General features: G+C 37.7%; 1 long non-coding RNA gene across 3 annotated transcripts in view; it reads left to right on the plus strand.

Moving 5' to 3' along the window:
* LOC111560863 overlaps positions 1-20,057 on the plus strand; it is a 103,538-nt gene extending 83,481 nt beyond the window's left edge. For 2 of the 3 annotated variants that reach the window (XR_006599484.1, XR_002743031.2), the window contains one exon: positions 17,845-20,057. This is a non-coding gene — a long non-coding RNA (uncharacterized LOC111560863). Of the gene's footprint in view, positions 1-9,613; positions 10,537-17,844 lie in introns of those variants that run through there. The other variant, XR_006599482.1, reaches the window with a different exon arrangement.
* The last annotated feature ends 250 nt before the right edge of the window (positions 20,058-20,307 follow it).

The raw sequence follows: 20,307 nt of genomic DNA on the forward strand, positions 1-20,307 counted from the left end.
CAAAAACATGATTTCAGTAAAGCTCTTTCATTAGCACTGTTTTTTAAAAGACCTATCCATAGAAATGCTAAATATGTATTTTACATCAATAAATAACCTTATTAAGGATATTACCAGATCCAAGGGTATTGAAAATGAATGAAACCCCATACCTTACCTGTGAAACACAAGTAGCCTAATAAGGAAGAATTAAATATTTTTCAAATAAATAATATTGTAACCAATATATAGAACTGTACAAAGGAGGAAGTTATGATCTTTAGGGGGAAAAGAAATGGAGAAACCCTCCAAGAAGAGATGACAGCTGTGCAGGACTTTGAAGAATGAAGAAGGATGAAGGGTATTAGCCGAGGCAAGAAGCATGGAATGGCTTGGTGTAAGTTGGCATCCCTGGAGAAAAGTCGTAACGATAGAAGATGTGACTAGAGAGGTGATGGCAGATGGTGAAGGATCTTTATCATGGAGGTTATGGAAACCCACTAAAAGTTCTTTTTTACGGACAGTAACATGATTACATTAGCATTTTATAAAATCATGCTGACTGCAGTGTGGAAGATGAATAGGAGAGGAGGGGACCAGCCAGTAGACTGCTGCAGCAATTCAGAAGGGAAATGGGGAGGCCGGCACTGAGAAAGAGCAGTGAGTTTAGACAGAAAACAAACAGTGGAAGGTTCTTTAAGAGGGGGCAAGTCATGGAATTCAAATATGCTGGATGATAGACACCTAGGTACTAAGAATGACCCTGAATCCTGCTTTAGGTCACTAATATCTAGAACAGCATTCAAACAATTACTAGTTAAGGAGGAAACGTGTGATTTTTAGATTGCACACTGCAACGTGTGTAAGCTTGGACAAATCTTAATTTATATTATGATCATATGATAGATAGCAGGGAAAGAGGTTTGTATGCACACCTTATCAGGCTGGTTCTGGTTCAGGTTTTCTTTGACAGAGGTCAAAGAAAAAGAAAATTTGGCATGTCCTCATTACCCCAATGATTAAATAAATAGGTAGGTACATAGATAGATAGATAGATAGATAGATAGATAGATAGATAGACGCATGCCTCCACTGTGGGCGAGGAGTGGTTAACGTCTCTAATTGGCCTTAGCACCAAGCCAAGGCTCAGGGACGGAGGAGTGCTAAAGAGGTTTGAGACATAATCAAGGAGATTCAAAGGAAAAACCAATTTCAGCTGTCACAGAGATTTGTCTACATGCAGTGTCATTAGAAAGAGTAAATGACCTGCTGAACTCTTGGGTATCAAGAAGACATTTCTAAAATGTAGAGATCAAAATTATATTATTCAAAAGCTACATCTACGTGCCTCTGTGCATATGCCTCCATACATACAAAGTGGAGGGAGAGCTTTTAGAGCATGCAATGAAGACGCGGATTCCCGGAGCAGCGGTCCACTAGCAATCAAATTTACTAAGTTAACAGGAGCCATGTGTCCTGCACTTACCATGTGCTCCAGTCACCTGCTGCCAAGCAGTAGATGTTTTTAGCTACCACTGATGGAGTGCTCACCTTGGGCTAAGTGCTTTACAAACATTCTCCAGTTTAATCCTTTCAACAACCTAGGAGTTTAACCCTATGATACTTAGGGGGAGGTTAAGCCATTTGCCCAAGGTCACTCAGCCAGTAAGTGGAGAAGCTAGGATTCAAACTCTTCTCCAACTCCAGATCTGTGCCCTTACCCATTACGCTGTCCTAGGTCAGCACTGTTCATTCATTTGTTCAAAAACTCAAGTTCTCTTAAGTTTTATTGTTATAGAATGCTTTTATGAACATAAGGAACCATGCATACCAGTAGCTAGATTCTGATATCAACATAGAGTTTCCTTCCTTCCTCAGACGTGTAGCTCCACAACCGACTGCAGTGTTCTCTTATTTTGTTTCAGAGCATACAGAGCTGGTGTGTGAGAGACAGGTGGCAGCCAGTTGCTATGGCAATTGCCTGTCATTAATGATAAAGGGTAATTACTGCAGCAAATATCTGTTTAACTTGAAAAATCTGACTTGCCCGCTCCCCATAGGGGGCACACCCTTTATACCATTCCCTCTGCTCACAGCAGCCTATCTTCTTGTATAAACTCTGCCTGGACAATGTTGCTTTGCTGCAAAGAGCTAAGTAAAGCCTGACTTCTTAAAGATTTAGGAGAAGGAAGAGGAGATGAGTCACAGAAAGAAAAAGGCTAAAAAAAAAAAATTAAAGATACACATTTCCCTCCTCTACAGACTGTCTAAACGTGTTTCCCTTTAATTAAAGTGTGAAGGAAATAATCCCAAAATATGGCACAATCATGGACAAAGTTCAATGGCTGTTTGAATAACCACATGTGGCTAATTACTAGAGGCTGACTATAAGATCAAATAGTGTTTTTAAACTGACTTAGAGAACTATGGAAAAGATGAAGATGTCCCAGAGGAAATGATTCTGAGAAATCCCTATACTCAGTATTATTTACCAATTTTTCCAAGTCAGCTAACAGCCCTTTTGATAGGGGAATTGTGCTTACTCTGTTGGGGGATAATGTAGAGTGAAAAACTTCATTAGTACCTTTTAGTTCAGTGTTCTAGACAAGTTATAAAAGGACAGTCTCTAACTGTAGTACATTACAGACTGTGCTAGGTAAATGTTATCATTAAAAAAGATGTCAAAGTAAAAAGCCCAGAAACTGGGACTCAACATAAAATCAAACGCCAATTTCATCTCTCTTTTCTTCCTACCCCAAACCTGGGGTTCAAACACTCTCCTCCCATTAATGTTTTTTGAAATGCTGGCCATTTTTGCTTGACACACCAGTGATGAATTTATAGGCATTATTCTCACAAACAGGAAGTCTAGTCTAAGGCCTGTTTCATAATTATCTTCTTCTTTTTTATTCCAATTCTCATTACATTTAATACCCAACCTACAGACAAGTAGACAAGCTTTTGATCCAAGATAATGGACCATTCCCTACAAGAATATTCTTATTCCTTAAAGATTAGTGTTCCAAGATGTCCAGAATCTTATCCCCAGAGTTTGGCCTGGTTACTGAGGTCATGTTTTGCTCTGTCTTTTATTATTATTATTATTATTATTATTATTATTATTATTAAGCCATAGAATAGCTAGAGCAGAAGGAGTTTGGGTGGGAAACAACCCAAGGGCTGGCTCACCCATACAGACTGCATAACACAGGTGGGAGAGAGAAGGGTTCACCAGTATTTATAATCCTTGAAACTGTGATTCTGAGAATCACAGAGATTCAAGCACCCTGGAGCCTGTAGTGTAATGACCAGGCTCCTAACCCAGAAGCAAACATATTTTGATCAAGACAGGTTGATTCTTTTCCATCTTGAGAGCCTACGACTGATGCAAAGAAGATTGGGAGTTACAGTCGTATTCAATTCACCTATTGCATTTCTTTTCCATGGTATGGAAATAAAAGCAGGAAGCCTGGAGGAGAAAGAAAATTGAGAGCAGAATGGAGGTGAAAGAAAAAAAGGGAATTAATTGGGTTTGAGGTATTTTGGCCAGTAGCACATCCTTGTTCATTGGGGCTATTACTGCCCTAAAAGGTGGATGGAGAGTTTTGCCTGTTTTGATCCCTGATGTATCCCAAACCTCCTGAACAGTGCCTGGCACATGGTAAACTCTTGATAAATATTGTTGAATATATGAATAAAGCCATTTAATTCCATTTTATGCAATATTATTCTTTAAATCTTTACATCTTTGTTTAGAAAAAGCAGATAGCCTATTAGGCTATAAATTAGTACCTGGAATAAAGAAACATTAATAAGAGTAAGCAAATCCCTGGGGCGCCTGGGTGGTTCAGTCGGTAAGGTATCTAACTTCAGCTCGGCCCTGTATGAGGCTCTGTACTGTCAGTGCAGAGCCCACTTTGGATCCTCTGTTCCCCTCTCTCTCTGCCCCTCCCCACTCACACTCACTTGCTCTCTCTCACTCTCTCTCAAAAACAAGCTTTTTTTAAAAGTTAAAAAAAAAAAAAAAGAGTCAGGGAGCCTGGGTAGCTCAGTCAGTTAAGCATCCTCCTCTTGATTTTGGTTCAGGTCATGATCTCATGGTTTGTGGGATAGGGCACCGTGTCGAGCTCTGTGCTGACAGTGTGGAACCTGCTTGGGATTCTCTATCTCCTCTCTCTGCTCCTCCCCTACTCTCTCTCTCTCTCTCTCTCTCTCTCTATATATATATATATATATATATATATATATATATATATATAAACATTTATTTTAAAAAATAAGATACCACCTCACACCTGTCAGAATGACTAACATTAACAACTCAGGCAAAAACAGATGTTGGCGACGATGTAGAGAAAGAGGATCTCTTTTGCACTGCTGGTGGGAATGCAAACTGGTGCAGCCACTCTGGAAAACAGTATGAAGGTTCCTCAAAAAGTTAAAAAGAGAACTACCATACAATCCAGCAATTGCACTATTAGGTATTTATCCAAGGGACACAGGTATGTTGTTTTGAAGAGACACATGCACCCCAATGTTTATAGCAGCACTATCAACAATAGCCAAAGTATGGAAAGAGCCCAAAAATGTCCATCAGTGGGTGATTGGATAAAGAAGATGTGGTATATAACAATGGAGTATTACTCAGCAATCAAAAAGAATAAAATCTTGCCATTTGCAACTATGTGGATGAAACTAGAGGGTATTATGCTAAGCAAAATTAGTCAGTCAGAGAAAGACAAATATATGACTTCATTCATATGAGGAATTTAAAATACAAAACAGATGAACATAAGGGAAGGGAAGCAAAAATAATATAAAAACAAGGAGGGGGACAAAACATAAGAAACTCTTAAATATAGAAAACAGAGGGTTGCTGGAGGGGTTGTGGGAGGGGGTATGGGCTAAATGGGTAAGGGGCTTAAGGAATCTACTCCTGAAATCATTGTTGCACCATATGCTAATTAACTTAGATGTAAATTATAAAAAAATAAATAAATTATAGAAAGTTAAAAAAATAAATAAATAATTTTTAAAAAATAAGAGTTAGCAAATCCAAATGAAATTAGCCTGAAAATTTAAGATATGGCTTCAATTTCCTTACCTGCTTCCTGCAATTTGCTTTGTTGGAGGAGATAAAAGGCATAGGTTTATTCAGCAGGCCTTACCCTAGTGAGGGATGTTCTCTAGGACCAAGGGAAGGGTAATCAGGAGGCCCCCATCAATTACTAAGAAAGTTAGTGAGAGGAGCAGAGATATAAAACATCCTTACCTACCAACCTCTAGAGAGTCCCCAGGAACTTAGGACAAACTGGACACAATAAGTGCTTCCTTTGAGTTCACCCTTCCCTTTTCCTCTCTTATTGACAGCAGGCTGGCTTTGTCAAAGAAGAAAATCATATTTGTATATCCCTGTTTCTTAATACACTTCCTCTCCCTCAACCACAGGCAAATTCCCTCCTGCCCTCCAGGAGACATGGCAATGTCTAGAGGTATTTTGGTTGTCACAATTAGCAGGGGATGCTACTAGCATCTAGTGAGTAGAGGCTAGAGATATTACTAAACAACCTATAGGCTCCTCAACAAAGAATTAACTGACCCAAAATGTCAATAGTACTGAGGGTGACAAACAATGCTCTATGTTATCTGGCACTTAGACTATGCCAGGTACTAATGTTAAATGCTTTTTATGCCTAATTTCATGTAATCTTCACAAGAGTCTTTGAAGTGGACCTTAGTATTATCTTCATTTTACACATGAAGACAATAGATGTTTACAGAGTTTAAGTAACTTGTCCCAGTGTCACACAGCCCATTAGTAGCAGAGCCTCTCTCCAAGCCCAGATCTACCTGACTCAGAAACCACACACTACTGCCCCTCCCAAGTCCCACCAAGATGAGTTCAAATGCCCAGCCTTCCCTTAACAGATCATTACACTTAGACATAGACACTACTCACTCCCAAAAAGTAGCTCCAACTAGGGGTATGTTTGGATACTTTCATTAGTTCACATTTTAAAAGTCACAACCCATATAATAATAAGGGGCACATAGCCTGTGATTCGTGCCAGACACCATTACAAGGGCTTTGCATTGTATATATTGACACATTGAGTCCTCCAAACAATCACACGACATAGGTTGTAGTATTGTCCTCATACAGATGAGGAAAGTGAGATTCAGAGAGGTGAGGTCACACAGCCAACAAAATGCAGAGATGGGATATGGTGGCAAGAGCTCCAATTCTAGTTTCTCTAATCCTCTATTCTATTGTGTCTAGTATACCTACAAAGCTGAAATGGCTGTTGAAGCCACTCAGTGGACTGTGACCCTTCCTCCTTCACAGCTTGCCCCTCGAGTACCTCCGCAGGAACTCATCTTTGCTCCCTTTGCTGTTCTTTGTAGAGCTGCCAAAACCTCAGTAGGTTGTGATACTGAAAGTAGGAAGATCAGAAATGAACTCTTCTCCAGTTCACTAGGCTCTGAAGGCAAACCAGCATCACCCTCACTTACTGCTTTGAAATTCTCTTTCATTGTTTGCATATAATTTCCTTTTGTTAACTGTGGGATTCAAGAAGGTTTTCAAATAATTACTACAGTTAGTCTAAATGTAAAAAAAAAAATTAAAAGGAAAACTGTTTGCAGTTAGGATTTGCATAATTTCTTTAACGCTGCCTAAGTTATCCACATTTGCAGTTAAAAGTAGGATGATATTTTGGATGAAACAAAGTGAATCCATTTGCCAAGCTGACCTGATCTTTGACATTTCTCTTAAGCCTCTCAATTTGTTATGGGAACTCAAGTAATTAGATACTTGAGCACTTTTTCAGAGAATATTTGTTTTATATCCTTGCTTATTATGTCTTAAATGAACTTTATAAAAGTAAGAGGGTTAATTTGTGGGCTTTCAAACATGAGTCCGTAGATACTGTGAATCATTTTTCCTCATCGATGGCCCTCGCGATCTCACAAATTCCATCAGAAAAACGTTTCAACTCTTCTCCCTTAAAAAATGCATATTTTAATGGTACCTATATATAACTATAAATTAACATGAATATATACATCACCTACTGCCAATTAGTATGCACTTAGAAGCAGTGCCCAATGACCCTGATGATAAGTGAAAGTACATCAACGATGAGATGTCCCTGGGAAATGAATGGGAATCTCAGCAAGTATTTAACTTAAGAGTTGGTGAAAGAGACTCATTACTGGCCTGGCTTGTTGCCTTGTTCTGTTTGAAACTTTGATTAAAAGAAATAACAAACATGAAACACTAATTAAACCGTTTGACCAATTTCAGCAAACAAGCAGGTCTAATTTGGGGAGCAAAAAGAGGGGACAGAACACTGCAGCTCTGTTTTCCTACATCAGTTCTTTAATTCCTGATACCAGAGTTCGTGACCCAAAGGCCTCCAGGTCTGCAGGGTAACTGACTCAAGGGTAAAGACAGAGGAAATCATATCAATTTGGCAAAGCTTGCTACAAACTATAGTTTGCATGCCTCCCTGAGATTACAGGCTATGACTGCAACCTGTCCTGATCCTGGACCTTAACCTAGCAGGGCATATTGTAAGCTGTGAAGAAAGTGTTTACATATAAATAGTCTTGCCTGGCTTGGGCAAGTAAAACTGTTCCTTTAGTTCTGTGCACACACAGCTTGGAGGCCAGTGTCCTGGGCATACCAGTTGTATCTCCACGTAAAATGAATGTCAGCAATACCCTAGTATATAATATTGTCTATTAGACAGTGCATAAAGGCCTACACTGTGTATACATACTGTAGCCACACAGAAAACATTACCAAATGAGCCTGCTTTTAGCCCACTGCCTCATACAGTGGTAATTAAGGAGAACCGCTTTTTGATTTGCAACTATTTGCTGTTCTACAGGAAAAACAGAGCTTAGACCATCTTGTTCCATTTGTTGTTTCCATGCTTAATCTTCTGATTCACGAGGAATTATTACACCCAACACCTATGGAGAATTTAATTGTTTGGCTCCTACTCCTCTGGCAAGTGTAATTATGGAGGAGGAGGATCTATAGATTAACATTTTTTAAAAGCTTTATCCAAGAAAAAATAAATAAAAGGAGGTGGAGTTTTTTGTAAAACCTCATATTGAATAACACCCAGTGTTGGAAAAATGCCAGTACTGAGCTTAAGAGAAAACATCAATGCCTAAATGGGAGGTCAAACCAGGGCCATGGAACCCAGAAGTTTGATCCCATCACCATTAACTTGGAGATCAGCATACTCCATCTATCCCATAAATATTTATAGATAATTGGGATACATTTTGCAGGTGTGTATGAAAATAAAAAATGAAGTGGTTTTAAATGAATTGGGGACAGGAAAGTTTTAGGTATATTTTCATTGCTTTTTAGGGATAAAGTTCTATTTTTCTCCAACCAGAGATGAATAAGGGAACTGTATTCCCCCTAATAGTTAGTAAGGCAAGAAAGATGTGATGTTTCATATTGTGGCAATACATTTTTGGGTGCTACTAGCAGTTGGTCTGCAGACAAATGAATGAGGATTGTATCAGACACCACGAGGGTCCCACCCATATTCCTAAGACCCTCCCAATTCATCAGAAGACTTCTAGCTGCCAGCAGCATCAGCATCTCTGTACCTGAGGTTTTTTCCTAGAACTGTAGAAAAACCATGTTGCCTAGAGTGGCAAGCCAATGACTCTTGAAAGTTGATGAAGAGTTAACCCAGCTACCTTACCCCTTAGATGGGGTAATTTGCAACATGTGTTTTAAACCCTTTTCCAGAGTTTCACTACAGGATTAGCTCCAGTTGCCCACAGAGGTAGCTAGCTTAATACCACATCCTTTATTGGCTGCCTTTCCTTCCTTGAATCACTTCCCTATTTCTCTACAGGTATTTTCTGCAAGGTATCACTCCTTGTCTCACAATCTACTCTTGAGAAACCCAAATAAAGACAAGGTAGCTACCTTAAAAGGGCACACCATCTGACTGGACAAATGAGATTAGTCGAGAACAGGAGAGGGATACCTGGGTGGTTCAGTCAATTAAGCGTCCAACTCTTGATTTTGGCTCAGTCATGATCTCACCATTTGTGAGATGGAGCCCCATGCTGGCAGCGCAGAGCCTGCTTGGGATTCTCTCTTTCCCCCTCTCTCCACTTCTCTCCCTTGCTTGAACTCTCTCTCTCTCAAAATAAATAAACATTTTAAAAAAACAAAACTTTTTTAACTAAAAAAAAAAGAAGAAGAAGACAATAGGATACATAGGAGAAAAGGATGGGGAAGGGAGGGGAGAGGAGAAGAGAAGATCAATTGTATGGTAAAGGTAATCATGTTGATCAGATACCATGTGTTAACAAATGTGATGTTTTGTTTCTTTGCTTATGATCTCTTATCCCTAGACATTTGATTCATTCATCCAACAGATATTTGTTGCACACCTACTACATGCCAGGCAATGGCACAGTAACAAATCAAAAAGTCCCGGCTTACATTCTAATGTATATACGATCACTCACAGATCAAGTGGTTATAAGTGTTGCAAGGAAAAATGAAGCAGAGTGTATTAGTCTGCTCAGGTTGCCATAAGATATATGGACTGGGTGGCTTAAACAACATAAATCTATTTTCTCACAGTTCTGGAGTCTAGAAGTCCAAGATCAGGTTGCTACCAGGGCCGGTTTCTGGTGAGGCTTCTCTTCCTGGCCTGTAAATAGCCACTTTCTCTCTGTGTCCTCACATGGCCTCTTCTCTGTGGAAAGAAAGAGCTCTGGTGAGTTTTCCTCTTCTTGTAAGGACACCAGTCATATAGGATTATGGGTCCACTCTTGTGACCTCATTTAGCCTTTATTTACCTCTATCTAGGCCCTATCTTCAAATACAGTCATAGTGGGAGTTAAGGAATCATATGTGAATTTGGAGAGACACACAATTCAATCCATAGCACAGGGTAAATGGATAGACAACTATAGAAATTGAGCTTATATTGTTCAAACCAGTAAGGAATTTAGCCCTAAAATTTATTCAGTATATGCTCAGAACAGGTATGGCTGCACAATAGTTGACTACTAACATCACTGTGGATTTTAATATGATAAAATTTATGATGAAGACTCCAAAGTAGAATAGAATATATTTTACTCATATGGAGTAAAAATGCTTTCTCCCCCATTTTTATCTCTGTGATTTGTCTTAATCATGTTGCTGTGATCTCTAAAAAATAAAGTTATGGTATACAAAGTTTTCCGTTGATAGCAAAAGAAGACAATTTTCAGACTTGAAAGTCATGTTTCTAAACAGAAGGAATAAGTAAAACTGGGGTGTGAAAACCCTAAGCCAACCCATAAGAGAGCAGGGGGCCTTCAGAACTGCCACACTATGTCTTGATGGGCTTCAGAAAACAGTGATCTTTTAGAAGAAGAAAAATTCCCATGTTAATTGCTAAGCTGTTTTCAGGAGCGGCCTGCTATCTCCGGAACATGCTTGGCTCTCTTTCAAATGCTATTCAACCTGATCAAATCAGAGAGCTGTATATAGACCACACATACAAAAAAAAAAAAAAAAAAAAAAAAAAAAAAAAGACAGTCCACACCCTCCATATAATTATATGGTACAAATAATAGAGTGTTTGTTAACTACCAGCTCTTTTTGCAAAGCCTATCAAATATCATAGAGAGTAAAATGCTGTAATTGCATCTGTGAACCTGTGTAACATTTACACAATGAGTTCCAAAGGTCAAGGTATATAATGCATATCAAATATATTTCTCTGATGAGCCTAAGAAGTTTAATATGATGTAAAATGAAACCAAGAACAGAATATATGTTTCTCTATAAGAGATATTAACTTCTTTGGCTTATCATCAAATGCTAAAATATTGTTTATTTTTAAAGAACCAGGTATTAATTGCTCATTTAGAATTTTACTTATTGAGATTACAGAAGGATTTGATTCAACAAATGTTTGGCTTAACTTTTAGTCAATAGTAGGGGGTTTAGGGGCTCCTGGGTGGCTCATTTGGTTAAGCATCCAACTCTTGATTTCAACTCAGGTCATGATCTCATGGTTTCTGGGATCGAGCCTCATATCAGGCTCCACTTGACAGCAAGGAGCCTGGTTGGGATTCTCTCTCTCCCTCTCTCTTTGCCCTTCTCCCACTTGCACTCTCTGTCTCTCTCTCAAAAAAATAAACTTTAAGAAAAATAGGTCATTTAAAAATCCCAACTATGTTTTTTGCTATTGATACTGAGATCAAATCTAAGCTGATACCACCCAACACAAGTTGCTTAGTCCTTTCAAGAAAGGAACTCCTTCATGTTGGAGGGCCCCAGGGCTCAATCCTTCAGTCTCTACCTATAATTTTTCTTCCAGTATCTTGGCTTTAAATCCTTTTTTGTCATCCAGTGACTCACAAGTTTACTTCTTCAACACAGCCCTTACCTCCAAACTTAGGATTCATATACCCAAATGCCTACTTAAGATCTCTACTTAGAAGTCTAATAGCCATCTCACAACAGCTCCCAAAACTGACCTCCTGATTTTATTCCACCAAACCTGTTCTACCCACAGCCTTCTCCATCCCACTTGATGACAACTCCATCCTTCCAGTGGCCCAAACCAAAAATCTGTCAATCATATTTTACTCCTTTCTTTCCCCCACCACGTCCAATCTGCCAGAAAACCATATTGGTAATATCTTCAAAAAAATATCCAAAATCCAACTTTTTATTACCTTCTCTATTATCCCAGTGGTCCAAGTAACCAAAATCTCTTTCCTGGATTATATCAGCAGCTTTTCAACTGGTTTCCCTGTGCCATTTTTGAATTCCCTTCTAAGTCTGTTTTCACGACTACAGCCAAAGGATCCTTTCAAATATGTCAGATCATGTTACTCATCTGCTCATTTCACTCTAAATAAAATACAATATTCTAACATGGACTGCAAGGCTTTAAGTGATATGGCCTCTGACCTCCTCTGACTAATTTCATTCTTACCACATTGGTCTTTTTGATGTTCCTCAAACAGGCCTGGCAAACACTCATTTCAACTTTGGTACTGCTGTGTCTTCTGCCAAAAATGCTCCTACGCCAGAATGGCTGATTCCCTTATCTCCTTCAAGCCTTTGCTCAAATGTCATCATCTTCTTAATGAAACCTACCCTAACCAATCTGTTTAAGATTGCAACTCACAACACTTCTCCTCACACCTCTGATGCCCTTTACCCTGCTCTGTTTTTATTTTAATCACCTCTTAAATACTATGCCTTTTAATTATTTATGTTTATTGCTATTTTCCATCTTACCCATATAAATAAGAAGGCCCATGAAGACAGAGAGCTTTCTCTGTCTTGTTCAATGTTGTATCCAAAACCCAGAACAGTGCCCAACATAATAAATATTTGTTGAATTGAGGCAATACCTTTTTTAACTTGTTTATCCAGAAATATCACTAGGATTTCACTGTAAGAAAAAACAAATCCTCCAAGAGAAGGGACTACCCATGCTGACTACAAATAACAACAACAACAATAATAACAAAGGCAACCAAATGAATTTTTAATTTAAAAATTCCAAAAATTTTATTTAATGATGTGTTTGTCAGGAAAAAAAATGTATAAAACTTGGAAATAGCCTAAGGAGATGGGTATTCTTTAAGTGCAAAGCTAGGCTCGGCTTTATACTGTGGGTTATTTTCTACCTCTGTAGGGGCAGAGGTTAACATGTAGGTGTTTTGTTCCATAAATATGCAAATTAACTTCTGTCCAATGAAACAGATGACCTCAAGGTTTGTGATCCTACTGGACATTAACTAATTTTGTATCTAATCTGGCAATCAGTTAAATTTCCTATAGGTACCTAGCTTCTCAAAGCTCTTTGTACTAATGTAACATCTAACTGGTTCCCTTATTAACTTATGAGATAAAGTAAAAAACAAATTTTATTTTTTTAAGTAATCCCTGTATCCAGCATGGGGCTTGAACTCACAACCCCAAGATCAAGAGTCACATGCTGTACCAACTGAGCCAGCCAGGTACCCCAAGATGAATGAAATCTTTGACATGTTTATTTTAATTTTTTTTAATGTTTATTTATTTTTGAGAGAGAGGGGAAGAGAAAATGAGAGAGAGGGGGATACACAGAATCAGAAGTAGGATCTAGGTTCTGAGCTGTCAGCACAGAGCCCGACGCAGGGCTCAAACCCACAAACTGTGAGATCATGACCTGAGCCGAAGCCAGATGCTTAGCCAACTGAGCCACCCAGGTGCCCCTCTTTGACCTGTTTTCATTCTACATATCCATAAGAGTCATGATTTAGCCTTTTTGAAAATTATATTTTAACAGGTCAATGATAAGTTATCACTTTTAGTATTTGGGAACTACAATGAAATGTCTCAAGAGTTTGTAAAAGAGACAGATAAGATTATTGGCAAGAACATAAAAGAAAACTATATTATATTATGTTCATTTACACAACCATTCAATGTATTAAAGTTGTCATTCTTCGTAAGTTTTTCTTTTTCATAAGTTAATGTATAAATTTATCAGAATCTTAACAAAGTGCCATCAAGTTTTTTCTTGTTTTTGTTATTTGCTGTTTGTTTGATCTTTGAAATCTAAGTTCATTTGGAAAAAATAAATAAGAATAGTCAGGAAACCAATAAAAGGGAAGAGCTATGAGGATTAGTCTTACCAAATATTAAAACATATTATAAAGTCTCAATAATTTAAAAGAATAAATAGGTATAACAATGTAACTAATAGAAAGAGACCCAGATACATAAGGGAATTTAGCATAATTTGAAATATAACAGGGTGACACCTTAAATCTTTGGATTAAAGATAGCTCATTAAATGAGTTGGGATAAATCTGGAGAGAATACTATGCTGTATTCATACCTCACACTTTTAGACCAAGTGGCTTTAAGATTTCACTGTAAAAAATGAAATCACATATGTATCAGATAAAAATCTGGGAGAATGCCTTTACATACTTGAAGTAGGGAAGGCCTTTCTAACTATAACTAAAAATCCTGAAGTCCCTCCCCAAAATAGATGCTAAATTTAGAACTCTTTAAATATGTATATACTATGTATATATGTATTTTCCTCCCACATGTAAAACATTATATACACAAAGTAGAAATATAACCAAGAAACTTGAAAAAGCATTCACATCTCATATCACAGATAATGGACTAATCATATATACATTTTTTAAGTCACATAAAGAAAAAGAATAAGAAAAATAAGAAAGACAGTAAGAAAAATATAATTCAATAGAAAAACAAAGTATAAGAACAGCCAGATCACAGAAAAAGAAATACAAATGACTCTTAAATACCTATCTTCAAAACTATTCTTTATAAGATGACAAATGCAAAATAAAACTACACTGAGATTCAATTTTTCACTTATACTGGCAAAAATTCAGACATTTGAAAATACATTCAATTGGCAATGCTATGGAGAAACAGGAACTCTATATATCAGGAATATAAATAGGTATAACTCTATTTATGGGCTCTAGGCTCTATGGAGAACAATTTGACAACACCTGTCACAATTACTTATATATATCCTTGACCCAGCAGTTCCTTTCTAGAGTTTATCCTACAGATAAATTTGCATTTTTTAATTTTTCATATTTGTATATGTGCATATATGTACATATATGTACATTTGCATACATAAATGTGCAAAATGATGTCTGTACAAGTTTAGTCCCCACAACATTATTTAGAATGGAAACAACTTAAATATCCATCAGGGATGACTGGTTAAAATAAAAAATTAAAACCCATGGTACAGCCATACTGTAGAACATTTGGCAACTGTAAAAGAAGAATTAGGGTACTCTGAATGTACTGCTGTGGAAAGATCTCCAACATCTAAATGAAAAACCCAAGTGGAAAAATGCACAAAAGAGTTTAAAATCCTAACTTCTATGTTAAAAAAAAATGGAAAAATAGAACTTTCCTTATATGTGCAAAAAAAAAAAAAAATACTTGGAAACCATTCACAAGAAACTAATAACAATGTGTAGCAGCCAGTAAGTCCGTCACTCAGACCTGCTGCTGCAGGAAGCATACCTGACATATGGCCTTAGCCGTGGGCCCTCTGGCTCTACCACCGTGTTTGTGCCAAGGCCAACTTCCCAGACAATGTCCAAGCAAACCCATTCCAGCAAGTCAGAGGGTCCCTGGTACAAGAAACTCGCCATCAGCCTTGCTTGTCTTTCATGGAACTGCGTTACACTCTGAAATCCCAATCCTCTTTCCTTCTCTCTCCTTCCAGATATCAGACCTGCACATCTAATCCTATTTTGGTGTCTACTTCATGATGGACAAAGGTTACCCTTTGAGGGGTGGAAAATGACACAAATGTGGAGTTGGAATCATTATTTTTCAGCCATATAAATAGATTACGTATTCAAAAATTAAATATGAAAATACTCTTTAACAATGGTTTTTGAAGGGTTATTCTAGTATCTCTGTGACAGGGTCACCTGTCTTAGACCCTACCCCTGGCCCACTGAAAGATATCTCTTAGAGATCCAGAAATGGGCATTTAAAGGTCCTCTGGTGATACTATAATTTTTAGTTACAGGATTAAAAGATTAAACTATAAGATGAGCATGAACTAACTGGGCCAAAAATTACACATGTAAAATGAACTGAAGGAATCAGAATGGTCAACCCTAAACATCTAAACAATGAACATTCGGATTGGTGGAGAGGGTAGCTAGAATGAAAGATCAAACATCCAAACGTGGCTTTTCTAAGCTTTTTTCCAGGACAGAGGAAACAGTACTCAAAGAACTTCAGGTATTCTGTTTTTCTTTGAAAAAACTAACCCTCCCCTAAGAAGGATGGTTGCTGATATCTTCCTGCAGCCATTAAATATTAAATAACCTCATTCTGTTTATTTGATACGCTGCCCACCAAACAACTTTGTAATGATAATTTGGGTTGCCACATGGTTCTGCCTAATTGGAAGAAATTGATGATTTCTAAAAAAAATTTTTAAAAAAAGAACTTTATTATATTCTGTAACAGTATGAAAAACACCGTGTATGACATGTAATTTATTTCATTCAAATTATGCCATTCTTTTTACTCACTACCCACTTCTAGAAATGCTTGTTTTTACTTCATTTTCATTTTCTAATTACCAGACCTGTGATGTTCCAATAAAAAAATTAACTCTTGGGACCCTTATGTGGCTCAGTAGGTTAAGCTTCTGACTCTTGATTTTGCCTCAGGTCATGATCTCACAGTTGATGAGATTGAGCCCCCCATCAGCCTGTGCTCTGGGCATGGAGCCTGCTTAAGATTTTCTCTCTCTCGCTCTCCTTTTGCCCCTCCCTGACTTGCACACAAATACACACACACATGCGTTCTCTGGCTCTCTCTGTCCCCCTCTTTCTCTCAAAAAAAAAAAAAAAAAAAAAAAGTCAACCCTAGAGGCACATGGCTGACTCGGTGCGGCACACAATTCTTGATCTCAGGGTTGTGAGTTTGAGCCCACAGTGGGTGTAGAGATTACTTTAAAAAAAATAATAAAGGGGTACCTAGGTGGCTTAGTTGAACATCCGACTTCGGCTCAGGTCAAGATCTCACAGTTTGTGAGTTGGAGACCCACATTGGGCTCTGTGCTGACAGCTCAGAGCCTGGAGCATGCTTCAGATTCTGTGTCCCCCCTCTCTCTCCGCCCACCCCTACTTGTGCTCTGTCTCTCTCTGTCTTTCGAAAATGAACAAACATAAAATTTTTTTAATAAATAAATAAAAATAAAAATAATAAAATCTTTAAAAAAGTCAACTCTTAAGGGGCGCCTAGGTCGCTCAGTTGGTTGGGCATCTGACTTCAGCTCAGGTCATGATCTCACAGCTTATGAGTTGGAGCTCCACGTCAGGCTCTGTGCTGACAGCTCGGAGCCTGGAGCCTCCTTCTGATTCTGTGTCTACCTCTCTCTCTCTGCCCCTCCCCCGCTTGTGCTCTGTATCTCTCTGTCTCTCAAAAATGAATAAATGTAAAAAAAAAATTTTTTTTTTAAAGTCAACTCTCTAAAAGTCTCTGCTGATAGCTTTATTGCCAAACTTATTTTGCCAAAATAGGCAATATAAAACCAGGTCTTGTTAATTAGAAATGCCAGGGACTTCTATTTCTCTTTAAAAATGTAATCCCACATAGTTAAGGGGAATATTAATATTACTTTAAAGCATACATTATTTTTAATTATCTGGTTTCATTGCCATGAGGTCACAAAAAGAATGGTGGGCACTATTTTGAAGGATCTCTTCTCATGGGATATTCTGAATCAAACAAGTAGTGACATTTTACTATATGGTCTTCATTCTATGGCTAGCCTTAGTTAGCTATTGCATCTGCTTGCAAATACCAATTAATAGTCATTTTTCTACTTAACTTTCCAGAACGACTATCCAAGTCTAACCATTCATCTCTGATCTGCAATTGCAACTTTATTCTATAATTTAAAACATTGGCGTTGCAATATACTGCTTTTTGACGCAACAAAACCCATCATATTCAGTGATTTCTTGGGCTATTACTCCAAATCTTCAGAGGTTTTATATAACCATGTATACTCTATAAGCAAGTAAAGATAAAAATTATGTGCCATGTAGTATAATTGAAAATTATGTGCCATGTTGTATAATTGAATTTGGAAGGAGGGAAGGTAAGAGAAGGAAAAAGATCTCACTATACTTAAAGCGTGCCTTTCATTCTAAATGTTTGAAATGAAACCCGTGATGTAGGATAGAATTCCTATGAAAGTACTGTTCTCATTATGTCTTCAGTTTGTATGCAAGCCTCAGCTGTGTTACTTTTATTGCCGTTTTCAGCAAGAATTCAGGAACGAATGAAAGGATGGAAACTCAAACAGAATGACTAAACTGTAATACAAAGATAATGAACTCCAATGTAACAGGACAGCAAATTAGAAGGCTGGGAAGTTGTTAGCCATAAAAAAGAAAAAGAAAAAGAGCTTTATTTCCACACTTTTGAAGCATTCTTTGGAAACCAGAAAAATCTAGCAATACAGTTAACCCAGTTACTGTCAGTTCAATTCTACTTTCAAAAGAAAGCCAGGCTAACATTTTAAACAGAAATTATGTTTTATGAAAAGGGAAGAAGAAGGAGTGAGAAGAACATCAAAACCCTCAAAAGCATGCCAATGAGAAACCAATCAGAAAGCAGGTTAGGATCTCCATTCACCCCAGCTTTTTGAAATAAGCATTTCCTGTCCTTAGCACCCTCCACTTTATCAGCCTCGCAGAGACCTGGGGGATATCAGAAGTGGCTACCAAAGGGATTCATATGCTAAACTGAAACACCTGCTTTCCAAACCAAAGGAAAAATGAGTAAAACATGGACCACCCACCCAGTCAGAAACAACGTACTTTGAGTTGGGTCGCTTTTATGCCTTTTTCTTCTTAAGGGATTCACCAGGAGTCTTAGAGAAGATGGGTCGCTTTGAGCATATCCCAGGAAAGCTACCCTACAATAAGTTGTAATCATCCGAAACACTAAATCAAGACCAAGATTCTTCTGCCTCGTGGACATGGTGATGCACCAGTGATTGATTACAAGTGGAGATTACAAAACAATAACAAATTGACCACACTCTGGAATGGCCTTTCAAAGTTGCAAAATCCCAATCAGAGTATCCCATTTGAATATTCCAAGTGAGTTTTTTGAGTTTCCAAAGAACTTTCTTTAAGGCGAAAAAAAAAATTCTCAAAATCCATAAAATTATCTTAATACATAATCCAGTTAAGATTTTTAAATCTGATCAAATACCATTAATAAAGAAAATTACTTCTTATATATTTTTTCTTATTGTCAAAAACATGTTTTGAGATTATTTATGAAACCTCTTTCTTTTTTTGTTCTAACCCTGTGAGCTAAACATGTTCCATTTATTTTTAAATGAAGTGAAAATTAGCCAGGTGTGTTAAATAAGCTTTCTATACACAGGTCTAAATATTGACAAAGGGAGATGTGTCACTGGAAAAATCATCAGTCTGGCAATTATCACGTTAGCATGTTAAGTGGAAAAAGATGTGAAACTTCCAAATGTGTCAATACAGATTATTTCATTTCCACTAGCTATCAGCTATACTGTGAACATCAGTTCTTTAATGTACACTAAGCAAACAGTTCGGCTAAAAAAAATTTCTCTGTACCTGGAAAAAAAAGAAAAAAGAATCACAAGGTCTGGTGCGAAATCACATATGTTTCTAACTACTTATTCAAATAACCTAAAAGAGGGAAAGGGAGTACAAATGGTGACGAAAGTACTTTCTGTATACATCTGTGTCTGCACTCCTTTTTCACTGAGTTACATGAGTGATCCCCACCATTCTCATTAGTCCCAAACCCAGAGTATTTTCAATAAAAATAGCAGTGGCATTTGCAAAGGGGCATCATATCACTACACTTACGGTACTAAGAAAATAAAATATTTCAGTTGCACACTTTAGACTCCTGTGAACTACACTTGAAGATGAGAGAAAGTGCTATTAATTTTTGGCCTGTGAAACTGAATAAATAAAAACTCATTTAAAATGGAATCCAGAGGACAGCAGTGGAAGCTTGCACCACTATCACTCAAGGTCAATTGCAGACCCCCACAAGAAGAGGCTGACTTTACTACCCCAGCAAGAGAAAGACTTTCTCCTTGCCCAGCAATAAACACGGCCAGTAAGAAAATACCACAACTCAACCAACAGGAAACAGTTACCACCCTGAACTCTTGTTTATATCCTCCAATGAACTTCATTCAAAGTAGCCCTTCCCAACTTCCTCCTTTTCTCTATAAAGTAGACTTCCTCTACGTTAACCTCCAGACTTGCCTCAGTTTGCCATACTTTGTGCATCCTGAATCGCAATTCCTCTGCTATTCCCAAATAAACCCATTTTGCTGGTAAAAATTGCTGGCTATTTAAGTTTGGCAGGTGTGATTAAGAATCAGATGCAGGGGCACCTGGGGTGGCTCAGTCGGTTAAGCTTCCGACTTTGACTGAGGTCATGATCTCATGTCATGATCTCATCATCCCTGAGTTCAAGCCCCACTCTGGGCTATATGCTAACAGCTAGGAGCCTGGAGTCGGCTTCGGATTCTGTGTCTCCCTCTCTCTCTGACCCTCCCCTGCTCTCTCTGTCTCTCTCTCTCTCTCTCTCTGCCTCTCAAAAATAATGTTAAAAAAATTTAAATTATATAAAAAAAAGAATCAGATACATATATGAGTAAATTCTGGCAATATGAAAATTCCATCTTTTTTATTACCAGGTGATTAAGTAAC

This window comes from Felis catus, chromosome B3, assembly GCF_018350175.1.
Source record: "Felis catus isolate Fca126 chromosome B3, F.catus_Fca126_mat1.0, whole genome shotgun sequence".
Lineage (NCBI taxonomy): Eukaryota > Metazoa > Chordata > Mammalia > Carnivora > Felidae > Felis > Felis catus.